Source organism: Pinus tabuliformis, chromosome 7 (genome assembly GCF_031772625.1).
Source record: "Pinus tabuliformis cultivar Carrire ecotype Pingquan chromosome 7, CPIR1, whole genome shotgun sequence".
NCBI lineage: Eukaryota > Viridiplantae > Streptophyta > Pinopsida > Pinales > Pinaceae > Pinus > Pinus tabuliformis.
The window spans coordinates 365,166,117-365,188,311 of record NC_142293.1 but is presented as its reverse complement, the minus strand read 5'-3'; the positions used below and the strand labels follow the sequence as shown (position 1 = coordinate 365,188,311).

Here is a 22,195-nt window from a genome sequence, read left to right as displayed (position 1 = left end):
AAAGCGATAAGAGGAATATCCAATTCAACCTTAGTGGATTTGATATCATGCATTATATACTTTACTTCAGATGCAAGAGCAAGAGGATCATTATATTGCAGTTCAAGAGTGAAGAGTTTAATCATGAGTTGAACAACTTCAACTGCAGAATGTGAGTCGTAGAGTTCTTTCAGCTTTCATAAGGCTTCAAAAGCAGTTGAAAATGGTGAAATATGGTGACTCACCTCTTCATTTATAGATGTTGTGATTAATTCATAAGCTTTGTTGTTCCTGGTTTCCCAAATGACGAGCTCTTTGTCAGTGGTAGGTTGTTCTGGCTCTTTGTCTCAGTCTCCAACACACACTCCTTTCCAAATGAGAATGTGTTTTATCATTCGCGACCACTCAGGATAGTTCTCTTTGCCAGTGAGAACTATTCCCACGATGGATATGATTGAATGCATACTGTAACAAAAAAAACTTCTGCTGCAAAACTTTTACTCTTAATGGGAAAAAATATAGTTTTGATATGACTAGCTAGCAAACTTTTTCACCCATTTCAACTAGATCACCCAATGCAGCCCTTCAAAAAAATTTAACACAGAACGATGATTTTAAAACATGCACAAAATTAGGGCTCAACTCACATCATAAGATAACGCTTCATAGGCAGCATACCAAAACAGTTCAAGATACCATGAACATTCAACGCATGGCTCATACACATCATAGGATAGCTACCACAAACAAATTTTCACATGGTTCAAACTCAGAGCCTTGAATTAACAATAAAGACAAGTCGTCATTCAATATTATTGAAGCCTTACGGGGTTTTTAACATTGTGTATTCGCAAAAAATGTAAAAAAACATGTAAGTACCATCAGAGAATCAACTGGAATCCATCACGCTATATCGGAATCATTAAAGTCATCTTCAAAGCAATTGAAGAAATCAACATCGAAAGGTAGCATACCAAGTGAAGTTCATTCAGCGCTTCCACCACTTATTACTCTAGACTGAATCTCGACGTAAATACTAACACTTCTGCATCCTGGCAATGGAATCTGATTCATGTACATAGGTGTGCTTTGATATCATCAACGTAGGTGTGTTTTAATTAAGGTAATGCTTCACGTAGAGCTCACATACCCAGCAACCGCACCATACTCTCAGAGCTCAATTTGACAGCCTCATGATGGCTCTTTGGGTCACACAACAAGAGACCGTTTGGTGGAATAGTTCTGGTTTTATTCTGGTTTCAACAAAGGATTTTTCAACAGAGCAGCTATGAAGCGAAATGGTGGAATGGTTATGCATTAGACAGTGGCAGTGACTACAGAGTGGCAACGACTGTAGAGGGGACAGAGAGCACAGTAGATAGTGGATAGTAGGCAGAATCCACAAGGGCAAATGACAGAGAGCACAATAGGCAGAAGGGAGTTACAACTAATTTTGGGAGCTGGCTCTCATACTATGCCAGGCCAGGCAGTAACTCCTCAAAGCAAAATTTATTCGTACATCATATTCCTTTAGGTTGGTCTTTATTATATACATGAGGGAGAGACTTTTCACTTCATCTCCCGATGACTGTTCATATTACTTATTATTTATTTACATTATATTCACCTAATCCTGATGATAAGGTGTCAACAATATCCCTATTGGTTTACTCAAATTTCTAGCAAAAACGCTCATTGGATGTGTAATTGTATTCCTCATCCAAGTAGTACCCAGGTTTCATACTTTCGATGGACCCTATTACACGAAAAATAAGAAATACATGGAAAACATGATCATAATCACATTTTTTCATGTATTTCTCATTTTTGTTGTAGCAGGGTCCTTCGAAAGTATGCAACATGGGTACTCCGTCGATGAGGAATTAAATTTTTCATCCAACGAGTACTCCCACTCAAAATTTTAGTAAAACCTTAGGGAGATAAGTTGAAAATATAAGTTGAAAAAGTAGTTTTATTTATTTTTTTCCCGAGAAAAAAATTGAACTTTTTATTGCAAGGCAAAAAGTTACATTGTATATGCTGTAAGCATTCAAGTGACTGTATGATTTTTGGTCATAGAGTTGCTGAGATTTTCCATGAGGGATATCCCCTACTGCCATCTCGAATTATGATTCCGGTTCACTGATCAATTGTGTGGTTGGAGTCTCAAAGTAGTTTTATTTTATTATTTTATTATTTTTTAATCTTTTTACTTTTTTACTTCAAAAATGGTGAATCATCCCCCATGGTTGAAATCATCATCTTAAATCATATTCATTCTTATAAAGTTTATTTTGGTTGTACATTTTTCTTAGGAGGCCCATTTTAGACCTCAAAATTCCCCTAATGATAGTCTGTCTCTCTACCTGATGGAATGTCTCTCATCAACACTTGGCCAATATTCAAGTCCTCCAAGCTCCTAATTCCTTTTCTTTCTCCCTTGAGAAATTGGCCTCTTTTATTTAGGAATTTCCCACTATGGAATTGCACAATTGCCTCAGGTCCTTCCTCTGACTACATGCATCACCTGTACACATTGGAATATGTTGCAACTAATAGTACATTGCCTTGGAATCTCCATCCAAACTAGGTATCTTGAATTCTATGGATACAACAATTATTTTGGGTTGATTAATCAGTTAAATGGTTGATCACTAAGTGTGGTTGAAGTTCCACTTCCAAAACTTGACCTCCACTAGTTCTTCTAATAGTTAAAACTAGTTAAACTCACAATAACTCAAATTAACTAAAAGAGATTGCTAGAAATTAGCAATCAAACATAGTGAACTGAACTCAAGCTTCCCAAATTTGAATTAACTGAGTTGACTGAGTGACAAGTGCCATGTCACCTCAATTAACTACTTCCAAGATTTTTGTTGAAATAGAAATTCGAATTTTCTCTAGTTTGATCAAGGCAAAGTCAATCTTAGATTTTGTTATTGCATTTTCAACAATTTTTATGAATCAGTATTACCCACATGTGAAAGAAATCATATAGCAAAAGGAAGTATTTTAGAAATTTAAAAAGTATAAGCTACAAAAATTAAGGTGAACATTGTTAATGGAAATTGATTTTGCCATTTCAATTTTGTTTCACTTTTCAGTGAATAGATTTTTTTTAAGATAGTCATTATTGATAATATTTTTAATTGTAAATTAATAAACATGAATATTTTTAATGGACAGATGTTAGATTGAGATGAAAAAGGTAAACAAATTTTAGCTTCATTTTTTTTCTAAAGGAAAGCACCTTTGGTATAACTATTTATTTGATATTTTTAAATTAAAATAATTTATTTTAATTATTATTCTAATTATATATAATTAGAATTTTATATTTTTTTAATTTAAATATTAATATAAATTTTTTATCATATGTATATCACATTATTTGATTAATATATTAATAATTATATGGGAGGCAAGGGTGAGAAGGGTTATCTTGTGCCTCATTAAAAAGAGATACAATATAAATAGGGTTTAGAAAAAGCTACAAACAATGAAGCTGAATTTTTAGCCTTATAAAAAAAGAAATTTAGATATTTCAAGGAAAGTCTTACCATTATAAATTTATTAAAATTCTATGATCATCATCTAGCAAGTGATAAAACTTGAAAAGAACAGGGAGCACGCTCCTTCCTCTATCCTATGGAGAATAAGTCTTCATCTAACAAAAGTTGAGAAAGTTAATTTCCTCCGTATTAAGCGACATCTTAATGAAAACGCGGATATGATAGCTAAGAAGAGAGCCTCACTAGAACAAGGGATCTTGGTTCAAGGAAACTAATGGGATATACAAATCATTACCATGAAAATTCAAAGTATATATTGGAGTAAAAAACAATTGATCTCTTTAAATAGTGATAAGAGTTGTCAGAACAATGGTTTTCTACCTGTCATAATCTTCGCTTTCCGACTTCTTATGCCCTTCATCTCTTTGACGGGATCTGAGTGAGGATGCCCACCTAGCTTGCCCATGTGCTTTCATTCACTCGAAGAGACACATGGATGTCCGCCCAGTTCATCGTTAAATATGAGGGGATGGGAAGGGTTGTTAATTGTGGTTTCGAGGAGAAGCTTGCATTCCTATGGTATAGATTTGTAATGACGAAGGTAGGAATGTGCAGGGAATTAAATTCATAGCTCAAACGTTTGGTCCTGCACCTGTGTAGAGCACTTAATGGGATTGAATTTGGAGATTGCATTAAAGAATTCGAGGTAGCAGGCTTGGTTTATAAGAGCTGTTCATTCATCAACATGTCATTATTAGTCTACTTCGGATATATCAAGTCGCATGTAGGCAAAGTATATTGTGGAATTAGTTTGGTCATGGCTCAATCGCTGATATGGGAGAAGAAAGAATTTTCCGAACATTTGGTCTCACGAACGTCCATAGAATATATACTGACGGGGTCCTTTGATGTGCAACCTCAATTAGCGCAGATGAACCCAAAAAATGGTCTTCTCCAAACCAAGGTGAGAACGTTGCAGATTAATGTTGAATCTATGGAGCGATATCTGTCAAATTTGGAAGCTTTGAGAGGGACTAAGGCTAATGAATTCAGGTCAGGTTTGATTGAGGGTGTCAAGTTGATAACTCCTCTAGATGCAAGTGAAAGCAACAACAAAAAGAGGCTGAGGTGGCAGAAGAAATTCGGGATGTTGCTCCCTGATAACTGAGTCACCTGAAAGAAAGAGAAACAAGAAGAATCCAACCTTTAATATAGAGTTAATTGTGCAGGCTATTTTAACATTGTTTCTATTAAATCGTGTATCAAATATCCACATCTACTTTCTCCATTTTGAAAATAAGCAATAGAGCCGGTGTGGGGGTTCAGATTCGGGACCTTTCGATGCATTATTCGTGTGCATTGGACGGAGGGCAGGGCTGAACAACGCGAATAACGAATGGTGTATCATTGGTAAATACCTAAATGACGTAAATATCTGGCTGGGGCCGCATGGGGAGAATAATTGAAATAAATATGTAGTTATACTAGGAGTATTTTGGAGGATATATACGTTATTAATAGAATAGTGAAATGATACACCAAAAAAAAAAAAATATATATATATATATATATATATATATATAATTGAGATGATACATATATATATATATATATTTTTGAACTCAGTAAAATAATTCATATTCAAAATATAAAAAGTTTTGATATCGAAACCAAATTGATATTAATAAAAAAATTCATAATTATTTCATATATATATATATATACAAATAATTATATTTATAATAATAAAATTATATTTACATAATAAAATATATAATATATATTAAACCTATCAATGTATATGACTCGCTTTTTAGTAGACTTATAGGATTTACGTTTTATCCTCCATGGTCACCGTATGACTAAAATTATTTTTCTAATAATATTTACGTGTTATTTTAAATAATTTATATATTTCTATTATATTTTTTATTTTTATAATAATATATTTATGATCCGATAGTGTAATGGTTAATGAGATTAAATTTAGTTGATTAGGAAAAAAATTGGTTTTTTCCTCAATTTCTTTTTTATATTTAAAAAAAAAATATTCTAAAATTAGAATAGTTTTAACGAATTCAAAGATTAAGAATTTCAATATCATAATAATATTTTGAAATTGTGAATTGATGTGAGTTTATGCAAAACATTTTAAGAAAAAATGTTTTTCATATTTAATTTTTTAAGGTTATAAAGATGAGAAATTCTATTGAACTATGACGTTTTAAGACTCCAATTTCTCATCTTAGTATAGAGCATATTAAATATTTCTTTTTTAAGAAATGTTTTCTTCTTATTTTTACTTATTTAAAGTAAAAGAGAATCATCTTCTAAGGTAAATTTGATCACCTCCCTATGGTATCTTAATTTTCTTCCATCGACTAATTCTTTGTTATACCACAATTTCTTTATAATATTTTTATTATAATCATTAATTCTACAAAGTGACATTTTCTTTCATAATGTCCCAATAATTTGTCCAAGATTTGGCATCTTTATGCCAACCCCATTGGAGTTGCAAGTGGTTTTGATTAGAGTTTGAGACAATCTTAGGAAACCTCTCACCTTCCATGATGTTTATCATGTTCTTGTGCATTAATTGTGCTCTTAATGGGAGAAGGACTCACTTCTATGAAGAAGATTTGATAGGGTATATTTTATTTTATTTTGAGATAACTTATAAACAATATTGGATTTCTGAAATATATTTTTTTAAATTTCTCCACAGATGTTGCAACCCCAAACTTCACAAACATATCATAAAATTAGTGACAAGATGATAAAAAAGAAGTTCCTTCTTAACACAGGAAAAGCTTTACTAATTTACAATTATTTTCAAAACCCTAATAAACATTCAACCGTCCACTTATTTTTTCTTGATGCTAAATATCCTAATAAGTTTCTCATGAAGATAGTTTTTGAAACATTTCTACAAATTCAATTCCTCCAACTAGTGTTTACTTTTGAAATTAGTGTAAGTGATCTTTTCGGATTTAGTTATCATAACCTTCACTTTTACAATGTTAATAATCATAGCTCTACTAGAGTAGAAGTTTTTAGGAATGATAGTCTATAGCTAGTGGTTTTGGGCACATAGTTTTGTGGCCCGTGGTATTATGGTAGTTGCATTTGGATGGAAAGAAGCCCATAAATAAGTTTATTAGTCTCCATTATAATGAGAAAAGGGTTGAGTAGGTTTGGGTTCCCCAACCAATGTAAGTGCCAAGGGTTGAGAAAGTGTGGGCACCTCTGCCATCAATTGTATGGGCCAAGGATTGAGAAAGTTTAGGCTCCCCCGCAAGTTTGGCTAAGGTTTTGACGAAGGATTAATGGAGTTCCATTAGGCTTGGTTTTTCCTAGGAGTTGCGGTTTTTCAAGGGTATTTCTTAGTGTTGTTCATATTTGTGATAGCTTCTATATGTGTTTATGAATTTGTTTATTTACCTTTCCTCTTAAACATAATAGTGGTACTTGTTGTGTTTATAGTTTTGTTGTGGATGTGTGAAGTTTGAACTTGAGAAACTTGATGTGAGAGAATTGTTGTGTTACGACATGTAAAGTTATGTAAACGTAAAGGATATGTAAGGAAACTGTGAATAGATCTGTGTGTGATAAAGAAATGGAGATTTGCATGTGAAGAAGTCAGATCAACATAGATCCAATCACATATGGTGTGGATCTATAGTCTAGTCGTGTAAAAAATGTCGAGTCAATTTTGTGGAGATCAAGATATAAGACTTAGGAAACCATGAAAGGTTGCAGCTCTAAGGTAAGGTTGTAGCTAAATAGGAGAACCATCAGTTGAACAGGGAGGGGCCGAAAGGCTTCATGGACAGCTCTTGTAGTAGCACTCAAAAGGAAGACGTTTAGGCCTGTAGCAAGTTGGTTGGCTGTAGATGTGTGGGTTGAAATTTGTATAATGTTTGCAACAACAAGATAAAGACACACAAGTAAGTGGAGAAGGCTGCAGAAGGAGATTCGAAGTATGTGGAGTAGAGCCAAGGCCCTAAGCTTATCTCGATTGCTGATTCACTGAATATTCTGCAGTTAGATGGACATGAACGTGGTCAAAAATTTGACTGCACCCATGTTCGTCTAATTGTCAAATATTCGGGGAATCGACAATTGAGATAAGGATTCCCGGGCCAAGGTATTAGACAAAGGCTGCGATCTTGGTGTAGTAATCTGAGTGGTGTTTGAAGAAAATGGTGAGAGGATAAGGTTGTGATTTGGAACAATGTTGTGAATGGAGAAGGTGATGGGTATGAGCCAAAAACCATAGATCGATGCAGAGACCATTCATTTGACCACAAGGAAAAAGATAGACTATGAGCGCCTTTGTATTTAAGTCATTTGAGGAGAGAGGGGTCTCGTCAATCGTCTATGAGCATCAGAGGGTGCAAGATAAATCATGTCCATGGGACGTAACGTTCATTGAGGGTTTCTACTAGTGTTGAAATCAAGAAAGAGTGCATGTGGAATACTTCATTACATTAAGACATTGCTCGAAGGCTTGTGTTAAGACCATGGAATAATTTATTAAGGTTGTGATATAACGAGAGTATTTGGTTAGAAACCACTGAAATTGTTATTTTTTCACGTGGAGTAAACTTTGTTCATTTGTTGTTGATTGTTGGGTCCCTATAATACTAGTGATTACCCCATTACTATTGTAGTTATACCACTTATTTATATTGTTGTGCCCCTATTACCCCCATATTATTATTTCTGTGCCCCATATAATCCCTTTATTGTTATTTTTGTGGCTTTATATTATTATTGTTAGGTCGACTGGATTATATTGTGACTCCTTAGACTCCTATATATAGAAAGGAGGTTTTGTCATTTGTATCATCCAAGAATTGTTCATTTATGTAATGTAAAGGAGGTTGCCCCCTCGAAGATGCTGAATTCTAAGGCATTGATCTATCTTTTCCTGAGCTGGTTTCATAACATTTGGTATCAGAGCTTTGGATTCTAGGGTTTCGCTGCTCCAAACAGGTCATCGTGGCATTTTCGCTATAACGTTTTTTCTGTGACGTTTCAGAAGTCGCAAAAAAAACCCATTTGATAAGAATTGACGCTAAACCTTGGGTCCGAATTTCATAGATTTTCGCGTGATATTTTCGGAGATATGATCTGAGGAATTTGGCCTTTTTGCAGACTCCTGAATTACATTCAAAACAGGTGACCTGGGGAAAATTGTCATAACTTTCTCTCTGAGGATCGGATTGAAATTTTGTAAAAAGGTACAGAAAGAGGACGGACTGTATCTTTTTGTGGGTGTTTTTTAGATCCAAAGGTCGAAACAGTGACTCGTGGAACGTCGTACAAGTTAGCTCTACTGAACTAGTCTATAATCAAGTCACTGTGGGAGATTTCGCATAACTCTTCCTTGGAGAATCCAATTTGGGTCAGACGTGTGGCATTGGAAAGAGGACACAGAGAGCTACTACAGGTCACAAGTTCAGAACTAGATGACTTGAAAGTACAAAGATACGTCAGAGGCAATATCGAGCTCCTACAAAGTGAAATAAGGTGTGTAGATTTTTTTAAATTTTTGCTTCAGCTTGGTTTGAAAATTTATTTTGAAGGAATTCAAAGGGTATAGTAGAGCATTATTATCGGTAACTGATTCCCCGAGGAAAGAAAATGCAAACGCCTAGTAAGTAACCTGAAAGCTCTAGCATGACTCATGAAGAAGAGGAAGAAATGCTACATGATATATCAAAATTACAAGAACACGTGTAACAAATGTCACGCTCACAAAAGTTAACAGATGCTAAGATAAATGGCGTGGAAGCTAAGATGAATGGCGTGGAAGCAAAGATGGACAATTTGAAGATAGATTTGAACACAAATTTGAAGACAGGCATGGCAGATTTGAAGACGGATTTGACTAATTTTCTACAAGAAATACTTACTAATGGTGAAAAGGTAGTAAAGGAAACTCATGATGAGAACAAAAGAAATGTTAATCATGATTCCATAGATGCTAATGTTGGATCGAAGAATCACCACATTCCAAAAATCGATATGAGGAAGTTTGATGGCAAGGATCCCGCCACATGGATATTACAGATGGAGCAATTCTTCGATCTCAATAATGTGCAAAACACAAAAAGGGTACGTATGACAACTTTATATTTGGAACCAAATCAGTTTGTATGGTATCAATGGCTTTGTTCTCGTAAAAAATTTATCACTTGGGCAATTTTTACGGAAGAATTGATAGCACATTATGAGGATACAAAAAGCAACACTTTTTTTAGCCAATTGATAAGTCTCAAACAAAAGGGTTCAATAATGGAGCACATTGAGGAGTTCCAAAAATTGAACATAAGGGTAAAAGATATTCCAGAGGAGCATAGGATTGATGTGTTCATAGGGTCTTTAAAGGATAATATCCAACATGATGTGCGCCTTTGGGAACCTGATTCATTAGAGAAGGCATTCAGGTTAGCAAGAAAAATGGAAAGCAAAATTATGGCAACTAGGAAGCATACCATTCACAACTATAAAGACGAAAGTGTTGTTGCCCATAGTCTTCCACAACCTACAAGGTTGACACCACAACAATTGGAAGAAAAAAGAGCAAAAGGGCTTTGTTACAATTGTGATAGCAAATACACAAAAGGTCATAAGTGTGCTGAGAAGAAATTATTCTACATAGATTGTGAAGAGGAAGAAGAAAAGGAGCAAGAAAGGTCAAAAGAAGAGAATATATTCCAGGAACAAAGCCTAGATGAAGAACAAATAAATCCGACCATATCTTGTAATGCATTGGCGGGAATTACCACTCCTCAAACCATCAAGATAGAAGGACAAATCAAGAAGAAAAAGGTAATAGTGTTGATTGATTCAGGAAGCACCCACAATTTTATTCATTGTAGGGTAGCAAAAGAATTGAATTGCTTCCTATATCCAGCACCAGAGTGTCAAGTGATGATTGCAAATGGAGGAACAATAAATTGTTCTGGAAAGTGCCATAATATCAAGCTATCCATGGGAGAATATGTATTGACTAGCCCAATGCTTTCCATTCCAATGGGAGGTGTTGATGTTGTACTAGGAGTCCAATGGCTACAATCCTTGGGTACAATAGCTTTTAATTTTCAAGAACTTTTCATGAAATTTTTTGTGGAAGGAAAGGAAGTTGAATTAAGGGGTATTGCAGGGAAACCAGGAAAGATAATCAGCTCTAATGGCATGACAAAGCTTCTAAAAAAGGAGCAAAGAGGTGTAATTGCACAATTATGTTCGCTAGATGTTTCCACATTGGAATCATCTATTTCTCCAGATCTCCAAAAAGTCCTGGACAATCATTCCAAGGTATTTGAGACTCCCAAAGGTCTCCCACCTATGCGTGATCATGATCATGCTATTCATCTGATTCCAGGAAGTGTTCCTCCAAACATCAGGCCGTACAGATATCCATATGTCCAAAAAAGTGAAATTGAACGTATGGTTGCAGAAATGCTAGAGGCTGGTATAATTCAACCGAGTCAAAGTTCTTTCTCAGCTCCAGTAGTATTGGTGCACAAGAAGGATGGATCATGGCGCATGTGTCCAGATTATAGGGAGCTCAACAAGCTCACTATTAAAGATAAGTTTCCCATTCCTGTCATTGATGAATTACTGGATGAATTGCATGGATCAATTTACTTCACCAAGTTGGATCTTCGTTCGGGATATCATCAAATCAGAATGAAGATTGAAGACATTCCGAAAACGGCATTTAGAACTCATGAGGGTCATTATGAATTTTTGGTCATGCCTTTTGGCCTTACCAATGCACCTTCAACATTTCAAGGTTTGATGAATTCAATTTTCAAACCATTCCTTAGAAAATTTGTGTTGTATTTTTTGATGATATACTAATCTACAACAAGTCTTGGAAGGATCATGTTGAACATGTTGACAAGGTGCTACAACTATTGGAGGAGAAACAATTATATGCAAAAAGATCCAAATGTTTCTTTGGAGTCCAGGAGGTGGAATATTTGGGTCATATTGTATCTCATGAAGGAGTTAAGGTAGACCCTAGCAAAATTAAAGCCATTAAGGAATGGAAAATCCCCACATCCATAAAGCATCTGCGAGGATTTCTTGGGTTGACAGGGTATTATCGCAAGTTTGTTAAGAATTATGGGAGAATAGCAGCACCTCTAACAACATTATTGAAGAAAGATTCATTTTCATGGACTCCGGAAGCAACAAAGGCCTTTAAACATCTTAAAGAGGCAATGTGCCAAGCACCGGTCTTAGCTACACCGGACTTCACAAAAACCTTTATTGTGGAATGTGATGCTTCAGGAAATGGAATTGGTGTGGTTCTAATGCAAGATGAAAGACCCATTGCTTTTGAAAGTCGTCCAATCAAGGGAAAGTTTTTAAGCAAAGCTATTTATGAGAAGGAAATGTTGGCAATACTCCATGCACTTAAGAAATGGCGACCCTACCTAATGGGAAGACACTTCAAGGTAAAAACGGATCATGATAGCCTTAAATACTTTTTAGAACAAAGATTATCCTCTGAAGAGCAACAAAAGTGGGTCACAAAGATGTTGGGTTATGACTTTGAAATCATCTACAAAAAAGGGAAGCAAAATGTGGTGGCAGATGCACTCTCAAGAAAGGATGAGGATGTGGAAGCATTGTTGTGTGCCATTTCTATTATCCAACCAGATTGGATAAACGAAGCAAAGGAGGAATGGAAGAATGACGAAGAAGTGTGGGCACTTATTCGAAAGCTACAACAAGATTCCAGTACTTCTGATACATTTAGCTGGCAAAATGATTCGTTATGGTACAAAGATCGCTTATACCTCTGTAAGAATTCCCAGCTAAAACAAAAGATTCTTATGGAATTGCACACTTCTCCCTTAGGAGGGCACTCAGGATTTTTAAAAACTTACCACAGGGTTAAGAAGGATTTTTTTGGGATGGCCTTAAATCAGATATTCAAAAGTTTGTGGCGGAATGTTTGGTTTGCCAACAAAATAAAGTTGAAACAATTAAGACACCGGGTCTATTACAACCTTTATCCATTCCAAGCCAACGTTGGGAGGAGGTTTCAATGGATTTTATCACAGGTTTACCCAAGTCTGAGGGAAAGAGTGTCATCATGGTGGTAGTTGACAGACTTACCAAGTATGCACACTTTTGTGCATTATCACATCCATTTAAAGCCAGTACAGTTTCTACTGCATTTATGGAAACAGTTCAAAAGCTACATGGAAACCCAAAGATTATTGTAAGTGACAGAGATCCCATTTTCACTGGAAATTTTTGGACAGAATTATTTTCTTGTCTTGGTACTCAGTTAGCTCATAGCTCATCTTATCATCCTCAATCTGATGGGCAAACTGAGATAGTAAACAAATGTTTGGAAGGATATCTTCGTTGCTTTGTATCTGATAAACAGACACAATGGGTCAAATGGTTGCCTCTGGCTGAATGGTGGTATAACACTTCCTTCCATACAGCAAAAAAAATGACCCCATTTATGGCACTTTATGGGTATCAACCACCATCAATCACATCATATTTAAGAGAAAATTCTAAGGTTCAAGCAGTGGAACATCACATCGAACATCAACAACAAGTCCTCCAACTCTTAAAGGATAACCTCGTGTTGGCACAAAATAGAATGAAACAACAGGCAGATCAACATCGCAGTGAAAGAAGTTTTGATGTAGGTGATTGGGTATTCCTACGGCTACAACCATATAAGCAAATGTCCCTAAAGCAAGCTAAGAAGGATAATAAATTATCACCAAAGTATTATGGTCCGTACAAGGTGTTGGAAAAGATTGGTACTATGGCATACAAATTGGAGCTTCCTGCAGCTTCTCGATTGCACCGAGTTTTCCATGTTTCATGTTTAAAGAAGGTTATAGGCGACAAGCTCCTAGGTAAAACAATATTGCCAGAACTTGACGAGGAAGGAAAAATTATATTGGAACCAGAAGCAGTCACATAAACAAGAACTCGACAGCTACGAAATCGATCAATTTCAGAGTATCTTATCAAGTGGAAGAACTTATCCGCTGAAGATTCCACATGGGAGGATGAGAATTTTATGAAAAAGTATCCAGAACTACTCAAGCGTTGAGGACAACACTTTTTTGAAGGAGAGGGGCATGTTGGGTCCCTATAATACTAGTGATTACCCCATTACTATTGTAGTTATACCCCTTATTTATATTGTTGTGCCCCTATTACCCCCATATTATTATTTCTGTGCCCCATAGAATCCCTTTATTGTTATTTTTGTGGCTTTATATTATTATTGTTAGGTCGGCTGGATTATATTGTGACTCCTTAGACTCCTATATATAGAAAGGAGGTTTTGTCATTTGTATCATCCAAGAATTGTTCATTTATGTAATGTAAAGGAGGTTGCCCCCTCGAAGAGGCTGAATTCTAAGGCGTTGATCTATATTTTCTATCTTTTCCTGAGCTGGTTTCATAACATTGATTATGATCTAGTGGAGGTCAGAGAAAGGAACACTCTAGAGAAGTGACTTGTAGCTTAATTGTTTGACCCGAGACTCGTAAGTCAGTTATTGAATGAGAAATGACAAGGAATTATTGTGAAGAGGGTTGCGCGTAAGGTGCATGAAGCAGATCTTTGTGCACAATAGAGGACACTGTGTGGGAGCTCGAGTGTAGATCTGATTTGTTGTTTAAATATGTAGATTTAGTAATTAATATAATGGTTGGAATGGAAAAAACAATAGTTAATGGCACGTATTGAGTCGAATATGGTGAAAGATGTGTATGTGTGAATTAAATAGATTGATGAACCATGTATCTCAAGAGAATCACCAGAGAATTAGGGGTTACAACAGCTGATGACCCATGAAATTCGATAGATGGTTTCTTTGAATATGGAAATCAATGTTGGATGTGCAATGCATGAAAAAAAGAAAGGCAAGAATGTAAGAAGCAATGAAGCACTAACAGTAACCACAAAAACAATGAATTATAATGGAGATGATGTAATTGCGCATAATGTTGTAAGACCTTAAAGGAATGCATACCCCAAAGTATAGAGTCATAGCAGGCATGTAGTATTCTCTTGAGTAGCGAGATCTTTAGGGCGGTTAGATCGATATCAATTTACTAGTCAAGTTTAAGGGGGGATTGTTAGGATTTGCCTTGACATAGAGAATATTAATCTATAACTAGTTGTTTTGGGCACATAGTTTTGTGGCCCATGGTATTATGCTAGTTGTATTTGGATGGAAAGAATCCTGTAAATAGGCTTATTAGTCTCCATAGTAAAGTGTCAAGGATCTACAAAGTGTGGGATACCCAACCAATGTAAGGGGTCAATGATCAACTGAGTGTGGGCTCCTCAACACCTCAGCTAGTGTAATCGACCAAGTGTTGAGCAAGTGTGGACTCCTAGACCCTGAGATGTAAGGCCTCTAGGTTTAGCAAGTTTGGGCTCCCTAACAGGCTTGGCTAGGGTTTTGGCTAAGGACTAATGGAATTCCATTAGGCTTGGTTTTTCACTAGAGTTAGGATTTTCCTAAGGTTTTTCGTGATGTTGTTCAGGTGTGTGATTTCTTCTAAATGGTGTTCATGAATTTATTTATTTACCTTTCCTTTTAAACATAATAGAAATCCTTGAGAATTTTTAGTTACCTATTGAGATCGTAGATACTCACTACTAGAAGAATAATATCATTGGTGTAAAGAAAATTGATGATGACTAAAATAGCTAGAGTAGAACCTACACAACCTATTTCCTCTAAATAACCCTCTAACATTTTTGGGCTACCTTTGCGCCATGAAGAGAGAGATGAAGAGATCCCCCAACAAATTTTATTTGTTGACCAGGATGGTGAGTTGAGGAAACATGAATTGTGCAGGGTGCAACACTCGCAGGATGGAGGGGTTGTTCTATGTGTTAGATTTTTTGCATTCAATCCCTCTCTTGGGATTGGATGGCGAGATTATGAGTTGGTACCTGATGGAGTGGGATAGACTCATTGAGATGGTGGTAGTTCGGACTAAAGCTCAGTGGGAGCTCTCAGACATCGAGGGTACTAGAGGCCTAGGTTTGCGTTGGGACCTAAACGGGGCTTCCTATCTAATAGCAGACATGCGAGATGGCTATGTCATTGATGAGTTAGTCAACCCAATGCGTGAGCGCATGCATTCCTTGGAGGAGTTCCAGTCGGCACTAGTGGCCAAGTGGTTTGTCAGCAAACTCTATTGGTTGTTTTGGCATGTTGGTTGCGCATGGGGGTGTAGGATGATTAACATTCTCTCCTAGGAGCTGGCTGGAGGAGGTTGCATGGGTAGGCCAATGGACCAAATATTGTATGGAGACAATGTTCTCCCATTTATGTTTAGGACTCAGGGGTCATAGAGGATCATCACAAAATATACATGCCCTCTAGTAGGAGTGTAGTTAGTTTGCTCAGGTCTACCGCGATGGACAAGGCGACATGATGTGTGTCATGGTGGTGTCACTAGAAGAGTGGCAGACACTTTCACACATGCAGGATACCATATGTTAAACGATGGTATGACAGTAGGTAGTGGTACACAAGACTACAAAGAGTCAGGTTGTAGTGTCCATTGTTATATAGAGGAATGTGGCCTAATGAATATAGACCCTGTTAGGTTCCTATACCAATAGGAGTCATAATTTATGACTAGCTGAGATTTAAACGTGTAATATGTACATACCTTTTCTTTCTGCAAATGTTTTCCAAAAAAATAAAAAAATGTAAAGAGGGTATGTCCTAAAATAAAGATCAAAGTTAAAAAAGAATGAAAAAGGTCAAGAAAAAAACAAAAGATAAAAAATAAACCCCAGGGAAAAAGAAAAAGACCATGAAAGTGTGCAAGTCCAAATGCCACTACCATTTGCTTTTTATGCATAATAAATATTGTGTGCAACTTGTTATTCATGCCACAATCCATGGTAATAAAAAAGTTTAATCTTGGTTATTCCATGCTTTGAATTTCATGTTTAGAGATAGAGAATAAAATCTGACAAAACAATGTAAACTTGGAAGATAAGTAGATAAGTAGAGTGAATAAAAGGAGCTCAACAGTTTAATTTGAGCCCTTGGATGTAATACGGATAGACTTAGATATATTTCCATTGTAAAAGAAAAAAAAAAGTTTTGATAAGGGTTTGCCAGCTTAAGTGCACCCTAATAAAGAGTAGAAAAATGGTAGGATGAGTGGGTGGGTAAGTAGTTGGATGGTTGTAGAATTATGGTGATTGATTGTGTTATCTCAAAATCATGCCCTGGAAGGCTACAGACCAGGAAGACTTCAGGTAACTCTTTCAAACCAAGTTTTGGCTGAGGCTTAGCCTCCTCAACCTGAGAGGGCTCTCTCAAAGGTTAATGATTTTGATAAAGATTAGATGGCTAACTCTATGAAACAAGTGAAAAATATGAATGGTTGAACATGATCAGTAAACATCCATTGGGCTTATGGAGTCAACAACACCTCAATATAACAATGAACTCAACCTTACATAGAAGTCAGGGCATTCAGCATTTAAACATTCAGAACATAAACTCATATGGGACCACACAGTTTTTAAATGTATACAGGAAGTCAGAGCACATTTAGTGAATTCTGAGTGATTATACATCCATACCACTGTAAAAATTAAGAAAAGGACAACATTACATATTCTGAACATAAAAAATCCTTCATGAATCCTGAGAAGTAAAGTTCAGCATGTATATTACTGAAAATGAGTTTTACATAAGCCAAATACAAGATTTTATATAAAATTTCCAACCCTGATTACATTGCTGTTTCCGCTATATATAGAGCTATTATTCTAACTGATCGAGATTCCTCCTTAAACATTAAGGGAACTCGAAAACTACTTCTAATGACACCTATTAACCCTTTAACTAACTAATAAATACAACTGACTACTAATTGACAGCTCTAGAATCCTAAAACAATTAGGATTCTAATTCTACATCATGCTGAACGTAGCATTTATTACAATCAAGATTTATTCCCTGACAAGTGGTCTCTTTTAGTTTGGCTGTGGTAGGTGTTTGTAGCTGCTTGCTGGCCTTTAATGTCGTATCCTTTTACCTCTGCTGAGAAACAGGAAACTGCCCCTGTTCTATGCTTTTGGTTTCCTTAAAGATAATTGAAAGTAATTAACCATGTTGATCTTCTTGAATTAGTCAATCTATTCATGGGGTGCCACGTCCTTCGTGTGTTGTAAGCCTTTCCCATGTACATGTGTGATGACAAAACCTTTCAAAAAGATTTGCTGCTTTCTCAATCATAATTGATCAACTCAATTGTAACATGGAGCTACAGCAGTTTCGTAGCGCGCTACGAAACTGCTGTGTAATTTCAAAAACACAGTCTTCCTTTCATAGCTAAATGATCGCCACTATTCATGGCTTAAGAACCTTACTCCCTTGATAATTTTGACAAGATTTGCTTGCATCTTTTCAAGAAACAGATATTTCTCCTGAGGAAAAGATGCAATGACACCGATAACACCATTCACTGTTCCAATTATAACTGTATGAATCTGGTTAATACCTCTTCTCCTCCTGCATCAGAACTTCCATTACCAACCCAGTTAAACTCAAAATCCCTTTCACTATTGCCCTTCACTTCAGTGTTCATCCCCAAACAGGGATTAACTTCAGGGTCAACACTTGAAGGTGTATTTGAACCACTTGATGGCCTTTCTTTTATAACCTTTCTACTGTTTGTAGTTTCTCCATTGGGCAAGTTGATACAAAGTGCATTATCATCCTGTTCTTCCACTTGACAATTTGGTTTCTCTATCTACATTTCTACATCACAGGACTCTTCATTACAGCTAGTTATGTTGGGATCTGAACTTGATGGTAAAACTTCTGGCAAACCATCAGCATGTCCAGACTTGGGACACGACAAACCTGGTATGCCAGGAAATGGTGGAAAAACGTTTAGCTGTGAAGTTTGAACATCTGCCTTCATCTTCCCAGTTGTGTCAGACAATGATCCGTTACCATTCAGTGTATTGATTGCCACACATTCTTCTGCCCCTCCTTCAACATTTTGCACTGGAATATGTCTCGAATAAATGGATATAGGAACAGAGGCTTGATGCTCTCTAGAAAGGGAATTCATGTTGTTATCCAGTTCAGATAGCGGCTCATCCGAGTCCTGCTGTGCTGTATGGATTTCCCTGTAGGGCAGATTTGCATTTGATTCACCACTACCTTCGAGCATACTTGTCCCTGAGTCTGATGGTAGAATATTGGATGTCACCCCCGAGGCATTCTCAGATTTAACTACTTTCATTTTAGCCTTCACACCAACATTATGCAACGATCCTTTCATCTTTTCCAACTTTGAATTCTCAGGAATTTGACCATCTAATGAGTGTCTCTCCTTCTTATGAGACGTAAACTATTGGAAAGCTCCTTTAACATTAACATCTAAGCCTGAATCATTAGTTGGAACTAAAACCGTCTGGCCAAATAGCTTGAGACTTGATGGTGAAATTCTTGTACTGGATGATTCCATATTTGTTTCCTGCAAGTTGATGTTATCATGTGTTTGAAGTGGTCCCAGTCTTGCATTGTATGGAGCAAATGCTGCGTTCTTCCGAGTTTCACCACCTAGATTGGAACCTGCACAAAATCTGTGAGGTGCAGATGAAAGTGCTGATAGTGACCTATTCTCCTTCTTGCAGAATTCAATGGTTAACTGTTCAAAATCCTCATAGAGACTTTCCTTAAATTTCTTCTCCAATCCATAGCTGTAGAACCTAAAAAGGCACTCCATGCCGTAATTATACTTTGCTGCTGCATTTTCCAGTGCTAATCTTCGGAACTCATTATACATGGAGCGGTTGAAATTATTTCTGAGGAAAAATGACCAAAATATGTAGAGAGTATTCATTTCCTCACTGCAACCAGTACCAACTCTCTTGCGCTCTGCCAGGCAACGCTTGTAGTATTTCAAATATTTCTGTTGTTTAAAACCATGATCTTCCAAAAGTTCATGACTTGGATGCTGAAAAGGAGGAAAATACTTTGGCATGGAACCAACTGGCGAACTACTTCCAACAAAACTGCCACTGCCAAGACATGATCCATGAGGAGAAGATGCAAGCTTTGAGGATGCCATTGTTCCCCCATGGTTGTCTGGTGGTGTTGATCCAAAGAAAAACCCAACAGAATTACTAGGTGGACTTTCTGATATGATGCTTTGTCGGTTGCGAAGTCCTGTGCCTTGATTTCGAGCAATGCTAGGAAATAACCGTTCTTTATGTGAAGGCTGTTTCGTGTCAAGATAACTGTATCCTGAGGCACGCAAGCCTGATGCAGTTATTCCCAGGCGGTCCAATCCAGGTATTGTTAACATTAATAATATTATGGCCTCTGCTGCTGCAGTGTACCCATGATGGCCACATTTAGACTGCAATTCTCTTGAACCATCATCACGGAGCTCCCATTTGTATAACTAATCTTTTGATTGATGCCAACAAGTAACTTTCCATTAAATGCATTCAGATAGTAAACAGAACTCTTTGTCTCCTTCTCAGCAACAACTGCAACATGTGCCAGTACCACGACACCTAACGGATTCTGATAAGTATGACAGCTGGGTGAGATTTGCTATGGATCAGAACAAAATCACTTAGACCGTGTTTCGCTACGAAATCACCAGAAACATGTTGCGCTGCGAAAACACCTAAAACTGACTTATGCGCTACGAAATCACCTAAAGAGCTTTGTAGCGCATAATAACCTTTGAACAAAGTTGACACATGGAAATTGTGTAAATTATGAGACTAGTGGTGAATTAGGATGCATAGTGGACTCCTTACCATCAAACTAATGTGAGCGGTTTTGAAATTAGAATTCTTAAGTGATAAGAGATTGGATAAAATCATATCATGTACTTTCATCGTCAAAGTTTCTAAAAGTATGGATGATAAATAAACAATTACAAAGTCAAGTGATTAATTTCCCCATTCATTTTACCTTTAAGTTTACTAATTTCCCATAAGTAAATCCAAAAGTACCTAAAACCTTAAGTTAAAGGGGTTCAGAGAATTTCTCTGACTTCTGGAGGGACCAGACCCTCAACCCAATAACTTAAAGGATCCAAGTACTGAAACCCCCTTACCGACATTCATCCCCTCCATAATACATTCATTTCATCTAAAAAATCCCTTTTCCTAAGGTGAAATCACCATTTTCCTAGGGAAAGTAATTGCCCCCATGCAAAACCCCTCTTCTCACAAAAAACCCACAAAAAGAACTTAGCCTAAGTTATAATGTGTAGGTCCAAATATGTAAATAAATGTTAAACACATTATACTTAGCGCAAAAACCCACTTTTCCGTGTTCATTTCATATTAACTTTAATTTTCATTATATTTATTTAACTCCTGAAAATAAGACCCTTCCCCGTATACTTTATTAGAATCCATATGATAATATCCTGCCCCAAGGTTTGAAATATAAACCTTATTATTAAATTAACTAAATGGATTAATTAGCCAATTAACGAGTAATTAAGAACCATAACCCTCTGCCACATAAAAAGGGTTAATTAATCAACCAGTGATTAATTAATAGTCTGTTCCACCAATCAATTCACCCCCGATGTCATTAAGCCCCCCTAATCCGCAGTTAATATCCCGTTGGACCCCTACATTAACTCCCCGATCAAATCATTGCGCTGATCACTGTATGATCTGACCCCTTCGGATCCAATGGCTGAAACTCATATCGGGCGACCTTCGAAGGCTGACCTTTACCCACCCGATGTGAGCGGTTTCACTGTTCACCCTATTGCTACGTGGCGCCTGATGAATGGCATCTGGTGGCCTCCCCAAAAAACCACTTATCCCGAAAAGCGGTGCGATGGATTCTGCTTACTGCCTCCGCTACACGCCAAAATGTCACATCCCCCGATTGGCCCCAATTGTCATTTTCCAAATGTACCCACCAATATCATTGACTTTACACATAAAACCAAAAAAAATCATTGTTTTTTCGTTTTTTATTGTGAAAAGAACATTTTGACTTCCATGCAAAGCATCAAGTATGTTCAACTATCAACCTACTTCCAACCATCAACTTTCTAAAGCCACTGAACTCTAGACTACCTTGCAGACCCATGCACTTCCTGCAAACAATGCACAGTACCATTACTCTGTTCAAACAGTTGAAACTAGGTATTTACCCCATTTCCACTAAGAAACCCCATTTTCTTACCGAACCTGATCTAAATTGCTTTAAATACTAAGTAATTTAGTAAATTAAACTACCTAGTATTCTTGAAATACATTGTAATAGACCAATTTTTCCCAATTTCCCTGAAACCCTTTTCCCCCGTCCTTGAATCCAAAAGAACCAAGGATGGATGCCCCAATTGCATTAAATATCATGCCCATTATGACTCCTCACAGGGATTTAGACCACATTCCACTTGCAGACAAAGATTTCCAGATTAAAGACACCTTTGTCTCTAAATCGCCTTTGAAACTCTATTGCAAGTACCGAGACCAATTCCTCAACCATGTAGACCACATAGGGCTTTGGGAATTAGGTTTACCCAAGTACCAGTTCCCCAGGGTTCATGTATTTCCAGAGATTGTGCATTACTGTCACATGAATTATGATCCTATCCAAAGGGCAGTGAGAACCCATGACCATGCTATTCTATTT

The 22,195-nt window shown here is 36.7% G+C and overlaps 1 pseudogene; it reads right to left on the bottom strand.

Annotated features, from left to right (window-relative positions):
* Positions 1 to 18,308: 18,308 nt before the first annotated feature.
* On the bottom strand, positions 18,309 to 19,877 carry LOC149247484 (uncharacterized; annotated as a pseudogene).
* Between the last annotated feature and the right edge of the window lie 2,318 nt (positions 19,878 to 22,195).